Raw genomic sequence first — 23950 nt, forward strand, 5'->3', positions numbered from 1 at the left:
CTCGCCATACAGATGGTGTCTCTAAATTTTCAACGCGAATACGATGGCAGCCAAGTTTAAATCATACGTCGGGTAATTTTTCTCATGTGGCTTTAACTGGATTGAATCGTAAGCTATGACCTTACCTTCTTGCATAATCATGCACCCCAAACCATTCAAGGAGGCATCGTTATATATCACAAACTCCTTACCCGACTCCGGTTGCACTAACACTGGAGCTTCGGTCAACAAAGCCTTTAATTTCTCGGAAATTTGTTAACACTTTTCTGTCCATTCAAACTTGACATCTTTTTGTAATAGCCTCGTCATTAGAGTTGCGATCATAGAAAACCCTTGAACAAACCTTCTATAGTACCTGGCCAAGCCCAAAAAGCTTTGAACCTCGTCACATTCTTCGGTGGTTTCCATCAACAATAGCCAAGATCTTGCTTGGGTCAACTCTAATCCCATCACCCAACACAATGTATCCTAAAAATCTGACCTCCTTAAGCCAAAATACTCTTTTACTAAACTTGGCATACAATTTCTTATCTCTCAAGGTCTGTAACATAGTTCTCAAATGCTCCGCGTGCTCACCCTTATCACACAAGTTAATCGATATGTCATTGATAAATACCACTACAAACTTATCCAAATATGACAAAAAAATGCGGTTCATCAAATCCATAAACACCGCCGAGGCATTAGTTAAACCAAAGGGCATGACGAGGAACTCATAATGCCCGTACCTTGTCTGAAAAGCAATATTCTATACATCTTGCTCTTTAACCCTCAACTGATAATAACCAGATCTCAAGTCTATCTTGGAGAACATCGTGGCTCCCTTCAACTGATTGAATAAATCATCTATCCTTGGCAAAGGATACTTGTTCTTCACCGTTATCTTATTGAGCTGTTTATAATCTATACATAACCTCATCAACCTGTCTTTCTTTTTCACAAACAATACTGGTGCGCCCAACGGTGAATAACTAGGTTTCGTAAAACCTTTATTTGTTAACTCTTACAACTATACTTTCAACTCTTTCAACTCTGTTAGGGCTGTTCTATACGGAGCAATAGAAATCAGTGTCATGCCTGGTACCAACTCGATTCCAAACTCAATTTCCCACTCTGGTGGTAGTCCAGGTAATTCTTCCGGAAATACATTTATAAACTCACAAACCACTGGTACTGATTCTATCTTCAACTCAGATGCTTGAGTATTCAACACAAAAGCAAGATATGCCTTATATCCTTTCCTCAAATAGTTCTCAGCCGACATAGACGATATCACCACAAATGCTTTACTCGATTCATTTGGTCCAACCCGAAGGACATTCCCATCTTCACATTTCAACTTAATAACTTTTCTCCCACAGTCCACTCAACACTAAAAGCAGTCAACCAATCAATCCCAAGGATTACATCAAATTCATTGAACGGAAATAACATCAAGTTAGCCGAAAAATAATGACCCCTAATAGACAGAGAACAATATATGCACACTTGATCAACTAGCACATGTCTGCCTAAAGGATTGGACACTTTTATTACAAACTCAGTAGACTCTACTAGCATGCTCATACGAGGTATCAATTCCATACAAATATAGGAGTGGGTCGACCCCAGGTCAATTAAAGCAACAACAGATATTTCATGGATAAAAAAGGTACCGGTAATCATGTCGGGAGACTCTGCCTCTTCGCGGGCACGAATAGCATAAGTCCTTCCAGGCGCTTTGCCCTCAGACCTCGCTGTAGCATCTCTTGGTGCACCTCTGCTAGTAGCCCTGCTCCCAGGATTCTTTTATGGTCTACCCCTAATGGGGCACTACTTGCCATCGCTTCTTGTTTTTTCTCTCCCTCTTCTATTTTGAGGCAGTCTCAGATGAAGTGGTCCAGTGACCCACATTTAAAACACCCTCTTTCTTTACCTCGGCACTTGCCAAAATGGCGTCTGCCACATTGCGAACACTTTGGCCAATTTGACCGAGCATTAACGACACTCACGACAAAAACAGTCTGAGCTCTAGAAGTTGTGTTCTATCGATTCCTATTTCTATTCGAAAACCCCATTGAAGCATTCGATCGGGTAGTGAATTCCTTCAATCTTTTAGATGAGGACTGATGTGATTTCCCCATCTGTCTCTTCTTGGAATCTCTGGACTCAATAGTCGCTTTCCTCCTCTCTTTTATCAGCTCATTTGCCTTGCATGCTCTCTCAACGAGCATTACAAATTCTTTCAGTTCTAGGATGACAACAAATACTCAGATATCTTCATTAAGACCATCCTCGAACCTCTTACACATAGTGGCTTCTGTAGACATGCACACCCGCCCATATTTACCAAGCCTCACGAATTTATGCTCATATTCTGTCACCACCATTAGGCCTTGCTTTAGCTCTAGGAATTCCTTCCTTTTTTGATCTATGAATCTTTGGCTTATATACTTTTTCCAGAATTCTTCCTGGAAGAATTCCCAAGTGATTCTCTCTCTCGGAACAATGGACACGAGAGTATTCCACCACTGATATGCCGAATCTCGTAGGAGTAACTCTGCACACTTCGCACACTCTTCGTGCGTGTACGATAATTCACCGAATACCCTAATAGTATTTTTCAACCAAAAATTTTCTCTTTCTGGGTCATCATCTATACTAGCCCGAAATTCCTCAGCCCCTTGTTTTCGAATCTTATCCACTGGAGGTTTCTCCCTCCTAAACATGTCCGCGCCTTGCGGAGCTACCGGGGTATACAGAGAGCTACCGCGCCTTGCGCCTTGAGTATATTCTCTTGAAAATATACTCATTAATAATTCTAAACATATAAATTATAACTCATAACTAATTTTTTTTAAAATTTTCAATGATTTTCTCAAATCAGAACAGGGGATTTCGAAGTCATTCTGACTTTGTCTCACAACAATTAAAATATTTCATAATATGAAACTCTTTTTCTTACACATTTCTTCTATATAAAACTTTACTCTTTAGGCTTTAATTTCATATTTTATTTAGCCTCTAATTCAATTTCCACAATTTTTGGTGGATTTTTAAAGTTAGACTATGGCTGATGTCCAAAACTATTTTAGTGTAAATTAACGATACTACGTTTATCACACAATATTAATTCATTTTCACCACATTGGTAAGGTTACTGATAAACCATAACTTATACATATTTTTACCCCATGCTTAGCGCATTTATAGATGGTTTCTCCTTAGAATTGGTGAATTCGATGCTCCTAACCCTTTAATTTCATGTTTTATATTTAGGTGAACATAGGAGAGTAAAAAGGGCAAGAAACGGGCCAACAACGGAGAAAATGGACCCACATAGGCAATCAACACGGCCTGGACTTTCTCACTTGGGCATGTCACGCGGTGGTGTCCCTTTGGCGGGATTGAAGCACGACTTACACGAGTATACTACACGCCTGTGCCTATTCAACAGCCTTGGCCACGGGCTAGAGTAATCGTACATGGGCGTGTCACACGGGCGTGTCCTTGCCGAGCCCAAGTATAACCCTATTCAGAAAAGGCCAATTTTGGGGGCTCTTAGGCATTCTAAAGCCTATTTAAACATCTGAGGAGGCACTAGAAGGGGGGACGCAGAGTAGGAAGCAAGGAATTACTCAAGGAAAGCAGATTGATCCATATCAGAAGCTGGATTCATCATCAAGACTGAAGATCTCCCTTCAAGTTCCTTCAGGAGTTTTGGGTTTTCTTATGTTTTGTTATCTTTATGCTTTTGAGATGTTTTCTTTCATAAGTATGAACTAAAAACCCTAAATACCTAAGGGGAATGAAACCTAAGACGCATCTTGTTATTATTATATGAATTGTATGATAAATATTTGACTTGTTCTTAATTATGTGTTCTTAATTCTTGTTTTGATGTTCCAAGATATTGATTCAAGTTAAGCTCTTATACAGAGGAAGAATAGACCCTACCTAAGAGTAGATTTTTAATAATTAAGTGAAGTTGATTGCACGCCTAGAGATAGGGTGATAAGATTTTGCTGGATTAAGGTGAAACCTAATAAGGGAATCCATAGATCGAGTTAATGCAATTCTAGGGTGTTAATTAGAAAGAGATTTCAATTATTCAACCTAGGGTTAGACGTTATTAGTCTCGAGAGAGATAATAATATAACTAAGGGATTTCTACGGATCAAGTCAAATGAATAAATCGTCTGATTCAGAGTCAAATAACAAGTAAAGTCTAGGTGGATTTTTCCTTAGGTATTGTCTTAATCAATCGAATTTTCCCAAAAGTATTTTCCCAAATTTTCTTTCTGTGCATTCTTAGTTAATAATTAGTTTAGATAACCAAACCTCTTAATTTTTAGGCTAGATAATAAAAAGGAAGTAAATACTAGTACTTGTAGTTCCTTGGGTTCGACAATCCGGTCTTGCTGAACTATACTACTGTTCGATAGGTACACTTGCCTTAATCATGATAATACGTTAGTCTCAAGAGTGATGCATTCATAAATCTTTAAAACCTATCACGAATATCACATATCAAGTTTTTGGCGCCGTTGTCGGGGAACTACGATATTATGAACACTCGATTTTTATTACTTTAGCCATTTTACTTTTATTGCAATTGAAAATTTTTTTTTTTTTTTTCTAATTCTTCATTTATTTTTCTTCTGACAGGTTTTTCTAGTTTATGACCAAAAGAAACCTATCAGGACCGTTACTGTTTGACAGTGAGCTCGATCGTACAGTTTGCAAAAATCGAAGAGAAATAAGGCGAAGCTTATGACACACAGAGGAAGAGCACGAGGACGATACTTCAACCATAACCGAGATGGCTGAAAACCAGGAAAGTACGCTACCTCTTACGATTACTGTTAATCAGAATCCTGCTCCACGCACTATGTATGATTATGCTAAACCTTCTTTAACAGGAATTGAATCGAGCATAGTTAGACCTGCTGTAGCTGCAAATACTTTTGAACTGAAACCTAACACAATTCAAATGATTCAGCAATTTGTTCAGTTTGATGGTTTGCAGGACGAAGATCCCAAAATTCACTTGGCAAATTTCTTAGAATTTTGCGACACTTTTAAAATAAATGGCGTTTCTGATGACGCCATTCACCTTCGGTTGTTTCCATTTTCATTGAGAAACAAAGCTAAACAGTGGTTGAATTCATTACCACAGGGGTTAATCACTACTTGGGAACAAATGACCAAAAAGTTTTTATTAAAATATTTTCCGCCAGCTAAAATGGCTAAATTACGTAATGATATCTCTTCTTTTGTGCAGATGGATTTAGAAACACTCTACGATGCATGGGAGAGATACAAGGACCTTTTGCGAAGATGCCCTCACCATGGGTTACCACTTTGGCTACAGGTCCAAACGTTTCACAATGGCCTAAACCCTTCGACTCAGCAGATGGTTGACGCAGCTGCTGGCAGAACCATCAATAATAAGACACTTGAAGATGCCTATGAATTTATAGAGGAGATGTCACTGAATAACTATCAGTGGCAAGTCATGAGGACAAAGCCAATGAAAACGGCAGGCTTTTATAACGTCGATTCAGTCACCATGCTCTCTAATCAGGTAGAACTCTTGAATAAGAAAATTGATGGTTTTCTTAGTTCATCACGAGTTCACCCGATGTGCGATTACAAAGCAAGTGGAGGTGGATCAAGCAGTTCAGAATACCCACCTTATGGCCACAACATGGAGAACGAGCAGTTAAATTACATGGGTAACAATCTTCGATCTCAAAACAATCCTTATAGCAATACTTATAATGCAGGTTGGAGGAACCACCCAAATTTTTCATTGGGAGGCTAAGGAAATCAGAGACCACAACCCCCTCCAGGCTGTCAGCAACCATCGTATCAGTAGTAGAAAACGCTGAACCTTGAGGAGATGCTAACCAAATTTGTCTTGGTGTCAGAAAGTTATTTTTAGAATACCGAGATGGCACTCAAAAATCAAAAAACATCAATCTAGGGGCTCGAAACTCAGATTGGCCAGCTCGCCAAGTTGATTTCTGAAAGACCACTAAGAAGCCTGCCCAACAACACTGAATCTAACCCAAGGGAGCAACTCAACGTGATTGTCATTCAAGATGAGGAAGGGTTAGTTGTAGAACCAAGGCCAGAAGCAGTGGTAAGCAAAGGTAAGAATGAGGTAGGCCAAAATGACCCAAAGCCGATGAGTAAAGAATATAAACCTCGTGTGCCATACCCCAATGCGACAAGGAAAGACCGATCAGATGAACAATTTGGTAAATTCCTTAAACTTTTAAAGAAACTACATATTAACTTACCGTTTATTGAAGCCCTTTCGCAGATGCCAAACACAGTCAAGTTTTTAAAGGAGCTTTTAACAAATAAACGAAAGTTGGATGAGGCGTCGCATGTGGAGTTGAATACAGTTTGCTCAGCCATATTACAGAATAAGCTACCAACAAATTGAAGGATCCAGGGAGTTTTACGATTCCTTATTTAATTTGAAGTTTATATGTTTATTATGCATTGGCTGACTTAGGGGCAAGCATTAATGTTATGCCTTATAAAATGTTTAAACAGCTAGGTCTTGGGAAACCCAAACAAACTAGGATGAGCATTCAATTGGCTGATAAAACCATTAGACTTCCTAGGGGTATCATTGACGATGTTCTTGTTAAGATCGATAAATTTATATACCCAGTAGACTTTGTTGTTCTAGACATGGAAGAGGAGAGTAACGCACCTTTAATTTTAGGACGACCCTTTTTAGCGACTACTAGAACCATTGTTGATGTTGGTACAGGTGAACTCACACTTCATGTGGGAGACGAAACAATTACCCTTCAAGCTCGTAATTCGAGTAACATATCAAAAATTGAAGGTGGTTGTATAAATCATTCTACTAGTACTGATCATGTGGTGAAACCTTCTGTGAAAGAAATAGTTATGAAGAACGCATATGAGCCGTGTTCAAACAACAACAAGAGACCTATCTATGAAGAACGAAGGCTACAAATCGAGGAGCTAGATGAATGGCGGATACAGAAATCGATAACACCCGATAAGCTAAAATCAAGCCAGGACGAGCTCAATACCTCACCAAATCAACTTAAGGTTGGAGACAAAGCACTAATAGATGCAGCAGATCCTCGCATTACCACTTCTAAACCTAATGAAGAAAATCCTCTGACGATACTCAGTATTTTTCCATATGGTACAGTCGAGGTAAATCAGCCCAAATTCGGCACATTTAAGGTAAACAATACTCGTCTTAAACCTTATGTTGATAAAGTTTATAGCAGGGATGAGGAGTGTAAACCCCTCGCTCCACCTTGACCATGCAAAAGTGAGGTAAGTCGAGCTTAGACTATAAATAAGCGCTTCTCAGGAGGTGACCCGAGCACAACAGTGTTAATTTCTTTAAATTTTAGTTTTTAACATCTAACATACTAACTGAATTATGGAATGCAGACTTTCAAAATACCACACGGCCAGGCACACGGGCGTGCATTAGGCCGTGTGAAAACAGGGCAAGATTTTTTCCCAACACGAGATGCGATAAGTTGCCACGGTTGTGCGACATGGCCGTGGGAGAAATTTCCAAAACACCACGGGCGTGAGACACGCCTGTGCCTCGAAATCGTGGTTGAAACTGAAAATGTAACATAGGCGTGAGACACGCCCGTGCCATCCACCCGTGGTCGACACTGTCAAAACGAATACGGACGTGGACCTATGTACACAAGCGTGGGAGAAGCGAACGAAGTAAGACATGGCCGTGCGACACGACCGTGTGCACCCACACACCCAAAGAACACGGGCGTGGCAAAAATGTCAGACGCGCCCAAATTCAAAATTCAGTAAACACACGGGCAAAAATTAGGCCACACAGGCGTGTCCCACAGCCGTGTGACCCAAAATCTATATAAACCTCTCACTATTCATCATTTTCCTCCCTAAAAATCCCTAACCCTAGTCACTGCAACTTCACATGCCCTACCCCCATGCCCGTACGCCGCCTCCAACACCGACTTCGACGCCTCAAGCTCCTTTATTTCACGTTTGTTTAGTCTTTTCTCTCTGTTTTCTTTAAATATGTTGCCTATTTCATGATTTCTCTACTCTATTAAACTATTTTGAATGAATATTTTGAATGATTTCTTTAAATTTTGTCATTTTAGTTACTCCATTATGCTATACCTTTTCATTTTCCTAGTTCCATGAAGTTTATGCTTACCCACATGCATTCATTCATATTCCCGTTACATTATTCCCATAATCCTATAACTTGATATATTTAGTAGTTTGTTTACTTCATCCATTACGTAAGTCTCATGAAATATTCATATTTAGTTTTGTGCTTCCGTGCTATTTTTGGGACGTATTGATTGAACTTTGATTTTTCAACGCAGGTACAGTATCATCCTCACGTGGTAAGAAGTCTGTTGTTCCTACTTCGAAGAAGAGGAAGGGAGTAGTATCATTCTCGGGTCCTACCATAGAGATTAGGCACTCGTTCTTCCAGGTTCCCTTGGGACCCAAGAGGAATTATATCAGATATTACGGGCCTGACCCCTAGGTGTGGGCCGCTGCATTGACTGGGCCACACTAGAGTAGATTCAATTGGCTAACCTGTTCCGAGCCCTCCAAACAACTGACCTGTGGGGGCTCTTCTATGAGATCATCGAGCCAACGTATCTTGAGTTCATATTGGAGCTCTGCTCGACGTTTCATCTTCAAACCGTCATGACCAACTTCGACGATCCTGGAACGGTCCAGTTCCGCCTTGATGGTCTAGTATGCCAGTTGAGCGTACCTAAGTTCGGGATTGCACTAGAGCTATACACGGATGAGTTCATGGACGACAATAAACTCAACAGCCTCCACCGCTACACCCACTACTCCCCCTCGAAATGCTGGAGGGACCTCGTCCCTGCCTCGGCCACCTACGATCCTAACCGCTCTTAGGCATCGGCTCTCCCTCCATCCTTGAGGTATCTACACGCCATCTTGGCTCACACTTTGACAGGGAGACGAGAGAGAACCAGCATCGTTACCACCCACGACGCCTATTTATTATGGAGTATGGCGAATAGGCACGTCATCGACCTCGCCTACTTTATTGCCTTCGCCATTGGCCACCAGATTGAGCGGCACAGAAGAGGGGTCATCTCTATCGGGCCCTATGTGACTCGATTGGCTCGGCACTTTGGGCTCCTCAACACAGCACCAGAATCATCCACCCTCACTCTCATCGACCAGATGTCCCCACAAGGCATCTCCAGCATGCTAAGTATGAGGATGATCGAGAAACGACGTGGCACATACCCTCCTCAGTATCGCCTCGCCCAGTCCACCGAGGAGGAGGACCCAAAGGACATTACTGATGATGTCCCTCCACGTTATGAGGATCCACCGACTCAGCCACCACCCCCCTCTCGTCCAGTTCATGCGGAGACTTCATATGCTGACATCTCTAAGCGCCTTACTCGATTTGAGCAGCAGTGTTTTTAGTACTTCGATAACATTGATGCTACTCTACAGCAAATTTGTCAGCACTTCCACATCTCATCGCCACCCCCACCTCGCGAACCATCTAGCGATGAAGATGTTTAAAAACTTTTATTTATTATTTTATGTTGTTACTTTTATTCTATTCTAAGACTACTTTTTATTTTTCTTTAAGTTTTTTTATAAGGTTTTATAATTATTATTTTACAATTTTTAATTTCGGCTATTTCATTACGAGTAATTATTCTTCCTTATATATTTCCTAAAAAATTTCCTTATTCTATCACACTTATAAAGAGCTCTAAAGCTCACTATTACTCATGAACTTGAAACTCTACTGGGAAAGGTTCTCCACAACTGCCATGCCCTGTTGGACCACGACCATAGCTGATCGCACGATTTTGTGTGATAAGTTTTAAATATTTATAATTAATCATTCTTGAAACTAACTATTATCATGATGCAAGCAAGTGTACTTATCGAACAGTAGTATAGTTTTAGCAAGACTAGATTGTTGAACCCAAAGGAACTAAAAGTACTAGTAATGACTGTCTTTTTATTATCTAGCCTAAGAATAAGGGGGTTTTATTTTAACTAACTAATTAACATAAGAATTCACAGAGAATTGAATTGGGGGATTACTTTTGGAAAACGATTGAATTAAGACAATACCTAAGGAAAAATCCACCTAGACTGTACTTGTTATTCTGGCTCCGAATCGGATGATTTATGCATTCAACTTGTTCTGTAGAGATCCCTAAGTTATGTTATTATCCCTATTCAAGACTAATAATGTCTAATCCCTAGATTGAATAATTGAGACTTTTCTCTAATTAACACCCTAGGGTTGTATTAACTAGATCTATGGATCCCCTTATTAGGTTTCACCCTAATCCGGCAAAATTTTGTCACCCTATGTCTAGGCGCGCAAACAACTCCGCTTAATTATGACAAATGTACTCTTAGACAGGGTCTATTCCTCCTTTGAATAAGAGCTTATCTTGAATCAGTATCCTGGGATATCAAAACAAGAATTAAGAACACATAATTAAGAACAAGTTAAATATTTATCATACAATTCAGAAAATAATAACAAGATTCATCTTAGGTTTCATTCCCCTTAGGTATTTAGGGGATTTAGTTCATTACTGAAAAGGAAAACATCTCAGAAGAATAATGAATAAAAAACATAAACAAAACCCAAAACTTTTGAAGGGAAATTGAGGGGAGATCTTCGGTCTTGATGGTGACTCCTGCTTCTGAGATGGATCAATCGGCTTCTTTCAAGTAATTCCTTCCTTCCTCTTCGTGTGTCCCATTTCCTCTTCCTTTAGGGCGTATTTATAAGCTTTAAAATGCCTAAAAACCTCAAAATTAGCCTTTTCCGAATTAGACTCAACTTGGGCTCGGCAGGGATACGCCCGTGTGAATCATGCTTCGAATCTGCCAAATTGACACGGTCGTGTGGTCTGCCTGTGTAAGGAAGTCCAAGCCGTGTTGATTTCGTACTTTGGCCCATTTTTTCCGTTTTGGGCTTGTTTCTCGTTCCTTTCGCTCTCCTATGCTCTCCTAAGTATAGAACATGAAATTAAAGCATTAGAAGCATCGAAATCACCAATTCTAAGGGAAAATCATCCATAAAATGCATTAAGCATAGGGTAAAATATGTATATATTACGGTTTATCAAATACCCCACACTTAAGAATTTGGTTGTCCTCAAGCAAAATCCTCAACTCATAATCAAAATAAATCTTTCTCAACTTATAATCTCTATCGAGAATATCTCAAAATAATCGATAGGTAATCATACATTGAGAATTCAACTAAAAGAACATAAAAGTTTAAAACATTCAAAGTTGAGTATTTAATCATGCAAACATAGGTGTCTCCCTTCATCTAAGTAATTACCTTTGATTCAGAATATCACAGAGTTTCACATCCTCACTAAAGATTCACTCAAATCACTCGAGGTGTTTAAGGACAATAATTGAAGCACTCAATAGTCAATAATGAAAAATTATTACCATAGGCTTGCATGAAAATCAAATCTCCACCACTATATATTGAGATGATACATTAATTAAAAGGTCTTTAGAGGGTTGTAATGAGGCTTGGTTAGGGGGTGTGATCACAGGCTGAAAGCAAAAGTTAGAATCGAGATTGAATTGAAAAATCACTTAACTAGAAAAAGATTTAATATCACTTGGTACAACAGAGCTTCTTCTCAGAATATGGAATTAAATACTTAAGCTCAAAAGATTACTACTATTAAGATGTATACACATTTTCTTTTAAGAACAAGCCAAATACAAAGTAGAATAAAACTTAGCTAAGCAACTATTTCAATTCCAATCTCAACAAAAAATTAGGGATCAAATTAATTTAAGGGATTTCAACAATAATGGGTTAAGGGTTAATATTAAGGGTAATACAAGAAATGGCTTGTTAGCTCAACGGGGTTTACTAAGGGTTAATCATGGAGGTAGGCTTTTCATGGCATGAGTGGGCTAATCCTAAATGCCTTAATCATTTTGACATATCAAATCAAATGGTGTGGTCTTGACATTCATAATCAAGCAAGTTCTAGAATAACAGTTCAATACTGACGCACTCAAAGCAATAATAAAAGTGAGCATAAAAGAATTAATAGATGCTAAAAAGGCTCAAAAATCTCACAAAAATTATGGCTTTTTGATGTTTAGAACTTGTGAATTCCAACTCAAAGTAATACCTAAACTTTGGGGAAACAACCTAAGATTTTAAATTCTTAAAAATCAACTTATCATGGTTGATTCTCTAATGTCTTAAAGTTTAAACAATCAATGCATAAATGCCTATGTTTTAATTCAAGATATATCAATTAAAATCATAAATCAATCAAAATTTATCCTAAATATGATATGAGAGCTTTTCAAGAGAACAAGGCAGTCATTCAGGGATTTTTCTGATAATGAAATAAATACCCCCCACACTTAAGATGTACATTACCCTCAATGTACAAAGATGGATAGGAAAAAATAAAATTGTAATCGTAAGATATGGGGAGAAGTGAAACTTCCTGGATGATGAATTCCTTGAACTGGAGTTTTGGAGAGTAATCGGTGCAAGAGTGGATGAGGATACTCCGGCGGTGGTAGAGGTTCATTACTCCATAAGTCCTGTGCCAAAAGAATATTATATTTAGTGGTAGCTATGGTCGTGGTCGATCAGGACATGGCAGTCGTGGAGAACCTTCCCCGGTGGAGTTTTTAGTTCCTATGCGATGATAAGCTTAGGAGCTCTATATAACTGTGATAAAATAAGAAATTTTTTAGGGGATATTAGGAAGAATAATTAATCATAAAGAAATAACTGAAATTGATGATTAAAAAATAAAATTCTAAAGTCTAATAAAAATTAAAAAGCAGTTTTGATAAAAATTAAAAACATAAAATAATAAATAAATGTTTTTAAACATCTTCATCGATGGATGGTTCACGAGGTGGGACTAGCGATGAGATGTGGAGGTGATGGATGGTTCGCGAGGTGGGACTAGCGATGAGATGTAGAGGTGCTGACAAATCTGCTATAGAGTAGCATCAATGTTGCCAAATCGTTGAAAAAACTACTGCTCGAATCGAGTGAGGCGCTCAGAGATGTCAGCATATGAAGTCACTGCATGAACTGGATGAGAGGGTGGTGGTGCCTGAGACGGAGGGTCCTCGTGCTGTGGAGTGACATCATTAGGAATGTCCTCGTAGGCCTCCTACTTGATAGATTGGGCGAGACGATATTGAGGAGGGTAGGTTTCTCGACGCTTTTCGATTATCCTTATGCTAAGCATGCTCAAGATGCCTTGTGGAGACATCTGGCCAATGAGGGTTAAGGATTATTCTTGGGCTGCAGTGCTAAGGAGCCCAAAGTGTCGAGCCAACCGAGTAACATAGGGGCCAATGGAGATGACCCCCTTCCTATGTCGCTCCGTCTGGTGCTGAATCGCGAGGGCGATGAAATAGGCAAGGTCGATGACATGCCCATGTGACATACACCATAAAAAGTAGGCGTCGTGAGTCTTAATGACACCGGTGCTCTCTTGCCTTCCTATAATCGTGTGTGCCAAAATGGCGTGTAGGTACCTCAGAGATGGAGGGAAAGCCGATGCCTTGGAGCGGCTAGGATGGTGGCCCTCCTGGTACTAGTGCGTCCTAGCACCGTGAAGGAGAATGATGGACGTGGCGATTGAGAGCATGTAACTCATTCTCCTCCTTGAATTCCTCCGTATATAAACCCAGCGCCATACCGAATTCTGGGACGCTGAGCTGCCGGACTAACCCACCTAGGCGAAATTGGACTGTGTCAAGATCATCGTAGTTCGTCATCACGGTCTGAAGATGAAATGTGGAGCATAATTTCATCGTAAGCTCAAGATGCGTCAGCTCAATGATCCGAAAGAAAAGCTCCCAAGGGTCGGTGGTTAGGAGGGCCCGAATCACTTCAGCCAACTGAACTTGTTCTACCGTAGCCCAGTAGATGCAGCGGCCTGTAATTAAAGGTGGGGCTTAGAGTATTTGGAATAGTTCTTCCTAGGGCCCGATGGGGAACCTCAGGAAACGGTGACGAACTTTCGTAGTAGGACCCGAGGAAGATGACGCTCTCTTCCTTTTCTTTGAAGTAGGGACAACGGCCTTTTTACCACGTGAAGATGACATGGTACCTGCAAATAGAATCATCAAGTCGTCTTGATGAGTGATCAAAGTAAAACGAAGACAAATTTTAAATAAAAATCATAATTTCAGCCACAACTACTAAAACTAACTAAAACAATAAGTTCAATGGCATACTTTTGTAGCATTAGCATAGTGATATGAGTAAAAATGGCTAGGAATTTAATGGAAATATAAAGAGCATAAATTTAGCACATGGCATGAGTTGTAATGGTAAATAACAAGAAGTAATTGAAAACTATGAATATTGATTTAGAATAAGTGAATAAGGCATGAAAGTTTCATAAAAATATGTCATGTGGAATGAATGATAACTAATCTAAAAGAAATGAAACTTGAATGATAGCATGGTGTGAGATACATGAAGATTATAGCATTAAAAATGATTGGAGTTAAAGGGAAAAGAATAAGCAAACGCTAAAAAAAATGGAGGAGTAAGCGTCAGGAATGAACTTGGAAGCGGCACACGAGCGTGGTGGAGAGGGTGTGTGGACTTCCAGCGGCTAGGGTTAGGGTTTTTGGGTGAAGAAGACAATAAATAGTGCAGCCTATTTATAGATTTTGGGGCACACGGCCAAGTAACACACCCGTGTTCCCTAATTTCAGCCTGTGTGATTCGCGAATTTTGAGTTTGGGCACGTCTGACATTTAGTATACGCCCGTGTTCCTTGGGCGTGTGGATACACAAGGTCGTGTTGCATGGTCGTGTCTGGCGTTGTTTGCTTCTCCCACGCCAGTGTAGGTAGACCCACGCCCGTGTCAATCTAACAGGTTCGATCACGGGTGCTAGACACGGTCGTGTCGCACGCTCGTGCTATTTTAACAGGTTCATCCACAGTTCTTCCACACGGGTATGTCGCACGCCTGTGTTGTTTTGGCAGGCTCGACCACGGCCATGTCGCACGGCCATGGCATTTTATCGTGGCCTGTGTTTGGGAGAATTGTTGCTCTATTTTCACACGGCCCTAAGCACACCCATGTGCTTGGCCGTGTCTCTGTGGAAAACCTGTATTCAAGAGCTTCGTTAGTAAGTTAGGTGTTGAAGACTAATTTTTAAAGAAGTTAATACAGTTAGTGCTTGGGTTGCCTCTCGAGAAGCGCTTATTTATAGTCTAAGCTCGACTTACCTCTCCATTGAATGGTCATGGTGGTTCGAGGAGTTTATACTCCTCATTCCTGCTATTATTCTCATCAAAATAAGGTTTCAGACGAGTGTTGTTTACCTTAAAAGTGCCGAACTTGGGATTACTTACCTCGACTATACCGAATGGGAAAATTCCAAGTACCGTAAGAGGGATTTCTTCATTCAGTGTGGTAGTGACAATGTGAGGATCTGCGGCATCTAATAAGACTTTATCTCCAACCTTAAGTTGATGTAGGAAGGTGTTTAGCTTGTTCTAGCATAGTTCTGGTTTATCATGCATTCTTGGTTTATGCGTCCGCCATTCACCTAGCTCATCGATTTGTAGCCTTCATTCTTCATGAATAGGTCCTCTACTATTGCTTGAGAATGGCTCATGTACTTCCTTCAGACTTATTTCCTGCAAAGTAGGTTGTACCATATTGTCAGTTTTAGTAGAATGGGTTAAACGATCACCTTCATTTTCCGATGTGTTGCCAGAATTGCGAGCTTGAAGGGTGATTGTTTCATCTCCCATGTGGAGTGTGAGTTCACCTGTGCCAACATCAATGATCGTTTTAGCAGATGCTAAAAAAGGCCTTCCTAGAATTAAAGGAGTGTTGCTATCCTATTCTATGTCTAGAACAATGAAGTCCACGAGAAATATAAATTTATCGATTTTAACTAGCACATCTTCAGTAATACCCATAGGAAATCTTATAGTTTTATCTGCTAATTGAATGCTCATCCTAGTCTGTTTGGGTTTCCCAAGACCTAATTTTTTGAACATTTTGTAGGGCATGACGTTAATACTAGCCCCTAAATCAGCTAATGCATTATTAACATCTAAACTACCAATTAAGCAAGGAATTGTAAAACTCCTTGGATCTTTTAATTTGTTCGATAGGTTATTTTGTAGAATATCTAAGTAAATTGCATTTAGCTCCACATGCAACGCCTCGTCCAACTTCCACTTATTTGTTAAAAGCTCCTTTAAAAATTTCATTGCGTTTGGCATATGTGATAGAGCTTCAATAAACGGTAAGTTAATGTGTAATTTTTTTAAGAGTTTAAGGAATTTACCAAATTGTTCATCTGAGTAGTCTTTCCCTGTCGCATTGGGGTATGGCACACGAGGTTTATACTCGACATTCATTGATTTGTTTTTATTATGACCTACCTTACCTTGGCCACTGCTTACCATAGTTTCTTGCCTCGGTTCTGGCTCAGGCTCAACGAATCCTTCTTCATCTTGAACATTAATCGCATTGAGTTGTTCCCTTGGGTTGGGTTCAGTATTACTTGGCAAGCTACCTTGTGGTCGTTTGGAGATTAGTTTGGAAAGCTGGCCTATCTGAGTTTCGAGCCCTTGGATCGACGCTTGTTGATTTTTAAGTGCTGTCTCGGTGTTCTGAAAACGAGTTTCTGGCACCGATATAAACTTTGAGAGCATCTCTTCAAGGTTCGGCTTCTTTTCCTGTTGGTAGGGTGGTTGTTGGTAGCCTGGCGGTGGTCTCTGATTTCCTTGGCCTCTCCATGAGAAATTTGGGTGGCTCCTCCAACTTGCATTGTAAGTGTTACTATATGGATTGTTTTGAGATCGAAAATTATTACCCATGTAACTTAACTACTCTTTATCCATGTTGTGGCCATAAGGTTGGTATTCCAAATTGCTTGATCCACCTCCACTTGCTTCGCACTGCTTTACTGGGTGAACCTATGAAGAACTAAGAAAACCATCAATTTTCTTATTCAAGAGTTCTACCTGATTAGAGAGCATGGTGACCGAATCGACGTTATAAACACCGGTTGTTTTTGTTGGTTTTGTCCTCATGACTAACCACTGATAGTTATTCAGTGACACCTCCTCTATAAACTCATAAGCATCTACAGGTGTTTTATTATTGATGGTTCCGCCAGCAGCTGCGTCAACCATTTGCCGAGTCAAAGGATTCAGGCCATTATGGAACGTTTGAACCTGAAGCCAAAGTGGTAACCCATGGTGAGAGCACCTTCTTAGTAAGTCCTTGTATCTCTCCCATGCATCGTAAAGAGCTTCTAAGTCCATCTGTACAAACGAAGAGATATCGTTACATTATTTGGTCGTTTTAGCCGGCGGGGAATATTTTAATAGAAATTTTTCGGTCATTTGTTCCCAACTAGTGATTGACCCTCGTGGTAATGAGTTCAACCACTATTTACCTTTGTTCCTCAATGAAAAAGGGAATAACCGAAGACAAATGGCATCATCAGAAACACCATTAATTTTAAATGTATCGCATAGTTCGAAAACGTTTGCTAAATGAGCGTTGGGATCCTCATCCTGCAAACCATCAAACTGAACAAATTGCTATATCATTTGAATAGTGTTAGGTTTTAGTTCAAAAGTATTTGCATCTACAGCAGGTCTAACTATGCTTGATTCAGTTCCTGTTATTAGCATAATCATACATAGTGCGTGGAGCAGGATTTTAATTAACCGCAATTACAGGAGGTAGCTGATTGTCTTGGTTTTCAGCCATCTCTTTGGTTGGGGGTTGAGTATCGTCCTCTTGCTCGTTCTCTATGTATCTTAAGCTTCGCCTTATTTCTCTTTGGTTTCTACGAACTATACGATTGATTTCTTCGTCAAAAAGTAGTGGTCCTAACGGGTTTCTTCTAGTCATAAACTATAAAAACCTTCCAAGAGAAAGAAAAAGTAAATTAATAAATAATAATAATAAAATAAAAATTAAATTTCAAGAAAAATAAATGGCTAAAGTAATAAAAATTGAACGTTCCTAATATCTTAGTTCCCCGGCAACGGTGCCAAAAAACTTGATCGCGCGATTTTGTGTGATAAGTTTTAAATATTTATAATTAATCATTCTTGAAACTAACTATTATCACGATGCAAGCAAGTGTACCTATCGAACAGTAGTATAGTTTTAGCAAGATCGGATTGTCGAACCCAAAGGAACTAAAAGTACTAGTAATGACTGTCTTTTTATTATCTAGCCTAAGAATAAGAGGGTTTGTTTTAACTAACTAATTAACTAATCTAAGAATTCACAGAGAATGGAATTGGGGGATTACTTTTGGAAAACGATTGAATTAAGACAATACCTAAGGAAAAATCCACTTAGACTGTACTTGTTATTCTGGCTCCGAATCGGTCGATTTATTTATTCAACTTGTTCCGTAGAGATCCCTAAGTTATGTTATTATCCCTATTCAAGACTAATAACGTCTAATCCCTAGATTGAACAATTGAGACATTTCTCTAATTAACACCATAGGGTTGCATTAACTCGATCTATGTATCCCCTTATTAATCCAGAAAAATTTTTTCACCCTATGTCTAGGCGTGCAAACAACTCCGCTTAATTATGACAAATGTACTCTTAGACAGGGTCTATTCCTCCTCTGAATAAGAGCTTATCTTGAATCAATATCCTGGGATATCAAAACAAGAATTAAGAACACATAATTAAGAATAAGCTAAATATTTATCATACAATTCAGAAAATAATAACAAGATTCATCTTAGGTTTCATTCCCCTTAGGTATTTAGGGGATTTAGTTCATAACTAAAAAGGAAAACATCTCAGAACAATAGTGAATACAAAACATAAAGAAAACCCAAACTCTTAAAGGGAAATTGAGGGGAGATCTTCGGTCTTAATGGTGACTTCAGCTTCTGAGATGGATCAATCGGCTTCCTTCGAGTAATTCCATCCTTCCTCTCCGTGTGTCCCCTTTCCTCTTCCTTTAGGGTGTATTTATAGGCTTTAGAATGCCTAAAAAACATCAAAATTAGCCTTTTCCGAATTGGACTCAACTTGGGCTCGGCAGGGACACGCCCGTGTGAATCGTGCTTCGAATCTGCCAAATTGACACGGCCGTGTGGTCTACCCGTGTGAAGAAGTCCAGGCCATGTTGATTTCGTACTTTGGCCCATTTTTTCCATTTTTGGCTCGTTTCTCGTTCCTTTCGCTCTCCTATGCTCTCCTAAGTATAGAACATGAAATTAAAGATTAGGAGCATCAAATTCACCAATTTTAAGGGAAAATCATCCATAAAATGCGTTAAGCATAAGGTAAAAATATGTATATATTACGGTTTATCAATAGCCAACTTGAGATATAATATTCTTTTAGCGCAGCATTTGTGGAACCCAACCTCTACCACCACTGGAGTATCCTCCTCCACCCTTATCATTGCTTTTGCGGTTTATTCTCTATGACTCCAATTCAAGGAGTCCATGCATCATTTAAGAAGTTTCACTTCTCTCCTTATCTTATGATTATATATCTATCTTTGTCAATATATCTCTCTTTGTACATTGAGGGCAATATACATCTTAAGTGTGGGGGGTCTTTCATATCATCATTAAAAATCCCTGAATTTTGTCTTATTCTCACGTAAATCACTCAATCACTATTAGAAAGAATTTTGATTAATTTATGCTTTTTATTGATATGTCTTAAATTAAAACATAGGTATTTATGCATTGATTGTTTAAACTTTAGGACATTAGGGAATCAAAAATAATAAGTTGATTTTTGTAGAATTAAAAACTTTTAGGTTGTTTCCCTAAGTTTAGGTATTATCTTGAGTTGAAATTCATAAGTTTGAACATCAAAAAGCCATAATTTTTGTGAGATCTTGAGCCTTTAGAGCATATTTTATTCCTTCCATGCTCACTTTCATTATGAGTGCGTCAGTTTTGATTTGTTATTCTAGAACCTGCTTGATTATGCATGTCAAGACCACACCATTTGATTTGATATGTCAAGATGATAAAGGCACTTAGGTTTAACCTACTCACTCCATAAAAGCCTACCTTCATAATTAACTCTTAGTGAATCCCTTTGAGCCTAACAAACCATTAATTGATTTACCCTCAATATTAACCCATAACCCATTATTGTTGAAATCCCCTAATTTGATCCCTAATTTTGTCGAGATTTGATTTGAACTAATTGCTTAGCTATGTTTTGTTCTTCTATGTATTTGACTTGTTCTTAAAAAAAATTACTTTAATACATATTAGTAGTAATTCGTCATTTTTGAACTTGAGTGTTAATTCCATATTCTGAGAAGAAGCTCACTTGTATTCAACTGATGACTAGTTATTTTTCTAGCTAGGTAATTTTTCAATTCAATCTCGATTCTAACATCTTCTTTTAGCCTGTGACCACACCCCCCAACCAAAGCCCCATTACAACCCTCTAAAAGACCTTTTTGATTGATATATCAGCTCAATATATAGTGGTGGAATTTGATTTTCAAGTAAGCCTATGGTAATAACTTTTCATATTGACTAATGAGTGCTTTTATTGATGTCCTTAAAACACCTTGAGTGATTTGAGTGAATCTTTAGTGAGGATGTTAAACTCTGTGATATTTTGATCAAAGGTAATCACTTAGATGGGGGGAGACACCTATGTTTTCGTGATAAAATACTCAAATTGGAATGTTTGAAACTTTGATGTACTTTTAGTTGAATTTTCAATGTATGAGTACTTATGGATTATTTTGAGATACTATTGATAGGGATTATAAATTTAGGAGAACTTATTTTGATTGTGAATTGAGGATTTTGCTTGAAGACAAGCAAATGCTTAAGTGTGGGGGTATTCGATAAATCATAATTTATACATATTTTTACCCCATGCTTAGCACATTTATAGATGGTTTCTCCTTAGAATTGGTGAATTTGATGCTCCTAATCCTTTAATTTCATGTTTTATACTTAGGTGAGCATAGGAGAGTAAAAAGGGTGAGAAACGGGCCAAAAGCAGAGAAAATGGACCCATGTGGGAAATCAACACGGCCAAGACTTTCTCACACGGGCGTGTCACACGGCAGTGTCCCTTCGGCAAGATTGAAGCACGACTTACACGGGTATACTACAAGCCTGTTCCTATTCAACAGCCTTGGCCACGGGATGGAGTAATCGCACACGGGCGTGTCCCTGCCGAACCTAAGTATAACCCTATTCAAAAAAGGCCAATTTTGGGGGCTCTTAGGCATTCTAAAGCCTATTTAAACACCTAGGGAGGCACTAGAATGGGGGACGCAGAGTAGGAAGCAAGGAATTACTCAAGGAAAGCCGATTGATCCATCTTAAAAGCTGGATTCATCATCAAGACTGAAGATCTCCCTTCAAGTTCCTTCAAGAGTTTTGGGTTTTCTTATGTTTTGTTATCTTTATGCTTTTGAGATGTTTTCTTTCATAAGTATGAACTAAACCCCCTAAATACCTAAGGAGAATGAAACCTAATAAGGATCTTGTTACTATTATCTGAATTGTATGATAAATATTTGACTTGTTCTTAATTATGTGTTCTTAATTCTTGTTTTGATATTCCAGGATATTGATTCAAGTTAAGCTCTTATGCAGAGGAGGAATAGACCCTACCTAAGAGTAGATTTGTCATAATTAAGCGGAGTTGATTGCACGCCTAGAGATAGGGTGATAAGATTTTTCTGGATTAGGGTGAATCCTAATAAGGGAATCCATAGATAGAGTTAATGCAATTCTAGGGTGTTAATTAGAAAGAGATTTCAATTATTCAACCTAGGGTTAGACGTTATTTGTCTCGAGAGAGATAATAATATAACTTAGGGATTTCTACGAATCAAGTTAAATGAATAAATCATCTGATTCAGAGTCAAATAACAAGAGAAGTCTAGGTGGATTTGTCCTTAAGTATTGTCTTAATCAATCGAATTTTCCCAAAAGAATTTTTCTAAATTTTTTTTCTGTGCATTCTTAGTTAATAATTAGTTTAGATAACCAAACATCTTAATTTTTAGGCTAGATAATAAAAAGAAAGTAAATACTAGTACTCGTAGTTCCTTGGGTTCAATAATCCGGTCTTGCTGAACATACTATTGTTCGATAGGTACACTTGCCTTAATCGTGATAATATGTTAGTCTCAAGAGCGATTCATTCATAAATCTTTAAAACCTGTCACGAATATCACGTATCAGTTACATATTCATACATCATAAGTATAGACCTATAATCACAAGATCATCACAAAATCATTCTCATAAGCTTGAATTACCTATTTACATCTTCACTAAATGTGCATCATAAACTAAAATCATTTCTCATGAGCTTGGAATACATACCTGTGTTACTCAACATGCTCATATTCATTCCTTACTAATCATATAACATGAAATGAATTCACATCTCATCAATTTCATGTAAGTACCTGTACCACTCACAATATGGTTATAACCTTTCTCATTTAGCTTAAACCATAACTCTTACCGTTGAACTATTCGAAAAGCTATCGGATATTCACTAAGACTTAAACATAGGGTATAATGCCGATGCCATGTCTCAGACATGGTCTTACATGGACTATTGAAATCGAGGCTGACGCCATGTCCCAAACATGGTCTTACACTAGCTCTCACATATCCGTGCCAATGTCATGTCCTAGACATGGTCTTATACTAACACATCTTGTAGTCGATGCATGTCCCAGACATGTCTTACACTGGCTCTCGTCTCAATGCCGATGCATGTCCTAGACTTGTCTTACACTAGCATTTCATAATGTAGCCGATGCATGTCTCAGACATGTCTTACACTAGCACACACATGTCGCCCAAATGTCATGGCATGAATATCCGTTTATTCCTAAGGTTCAACTAGGAGGTTCCTCTACATCAATTCTCATCATACATAATCATTTCTACAATCAAGCAATTTATGCTATATCGATTCAAATACCTTTAATAATGATGTAGTTAAATTATTTACATACGACATACTCGTTTCTATCAGATATCATATTCCATTGAATTTTTAATGTATTCTAAATCACGTGAATGTTATTAACTTTTGGCATCACTTTCATCACACTCAATATCATCAACATATAATTCAATGTAACTGAAGCAAGATAGATTCAAGTATATTAACAATAACATGGATAACATGCTTATTTAGTCATACGAACTTACCTCGAATATGAAAACGGTAATTTTACTATTAGTCCATAACCTTGTATTTTTTCGATTTAATCCCGAATCTCGATTTCCTTGATCTATCATTTCAAATATAGCCCATTTAGGACTCATATTATTCAAATTGACCCAAAAATCATATTTTGGAAAATTTACAATTATGCCCCTAAACTTTGCCAAAATTATGCTTTTGCCCCTAGGCTCGTAAAATGATTTTTATTCAATTTTATTACTCTTTAAGCCTAGCCGAACCATTTTCATAACTATAGAAACTCAAGGTTTCAATTATTACACACATTTACTCTCTATTTTACAAACTTTATAAAATGATACTTTTAGGTGTTTTCATGCTAACACCTTTCACAAAAGTTGTTTATTTCACAATTAAGATTCATTTTCTTCCTTAAAAATGCAGCAAACAACATGAATATTCTCATGGTAAAACCCTAGACTTTCAACCATTAGCTAGATTAAGCTACAAGGGTTCCAAAAGTACAAAAATTATCAAAAATAAGCATCTAAATCACTTACTTGTGAGGGTGAAGAGTTTGCTGAAATTTCAAGCTTCCAAACCCTTATTTTTGCTGGTATTTTCCATGAAGAAAGATGGAGAAAAAGGGTGGCTACTTTTTTTTTTATTTTTTTAGTATTTGCTTTTTTCATCAAATACC

The 23950-nt window shown here is 38.4% G+C and overlaps 2 non-coding genes across 2 annotated transcripts; one reads left to right on the top strand and one right to left on the bottom strand.

The window, feature by feature from the left end:
- Nucleotides 1-5230: 5230 nt before the first annotated feature.
- LOC128280200 (small nucleolar RNA R71) lies at nucleotides 5231-5337 on the bottom strand. The gene has a single exon (XR_008270381.1). It is a non-coding gene; the product is annotated as a small nucleolar RNA R71 (small nucleolar RNA).
- Nucleotides 5338-17298: 11961 nt separating this feature from the next.
- Nucleotides 17299-17403, top strand: LOC128279848 (small nucleolar RNA R71). Its single transcript, XR_008270041.1, has one exon. It is a non-coding gene; the product is annotated as a small nucleolar RNA R71 (small nucleolar RNA).
- Nucleotides 17404-23950: the final 6547 nt, after the last annotated feature.

This window comes from Gossypium arboreum, chromosome 8 (genome assembly GCF_025698485.1).
Source record: "Gossypium arboreum isolate Shixiya-1 chromosome 8, ASM2569848v2, whole genome shotgun sequence".
NCBI lineage: Eukaryota > Viridiplantae > Streptophyta > Magnoliopsida > Malvales > Malvaceae > Gossypium > Gossypium arboreum.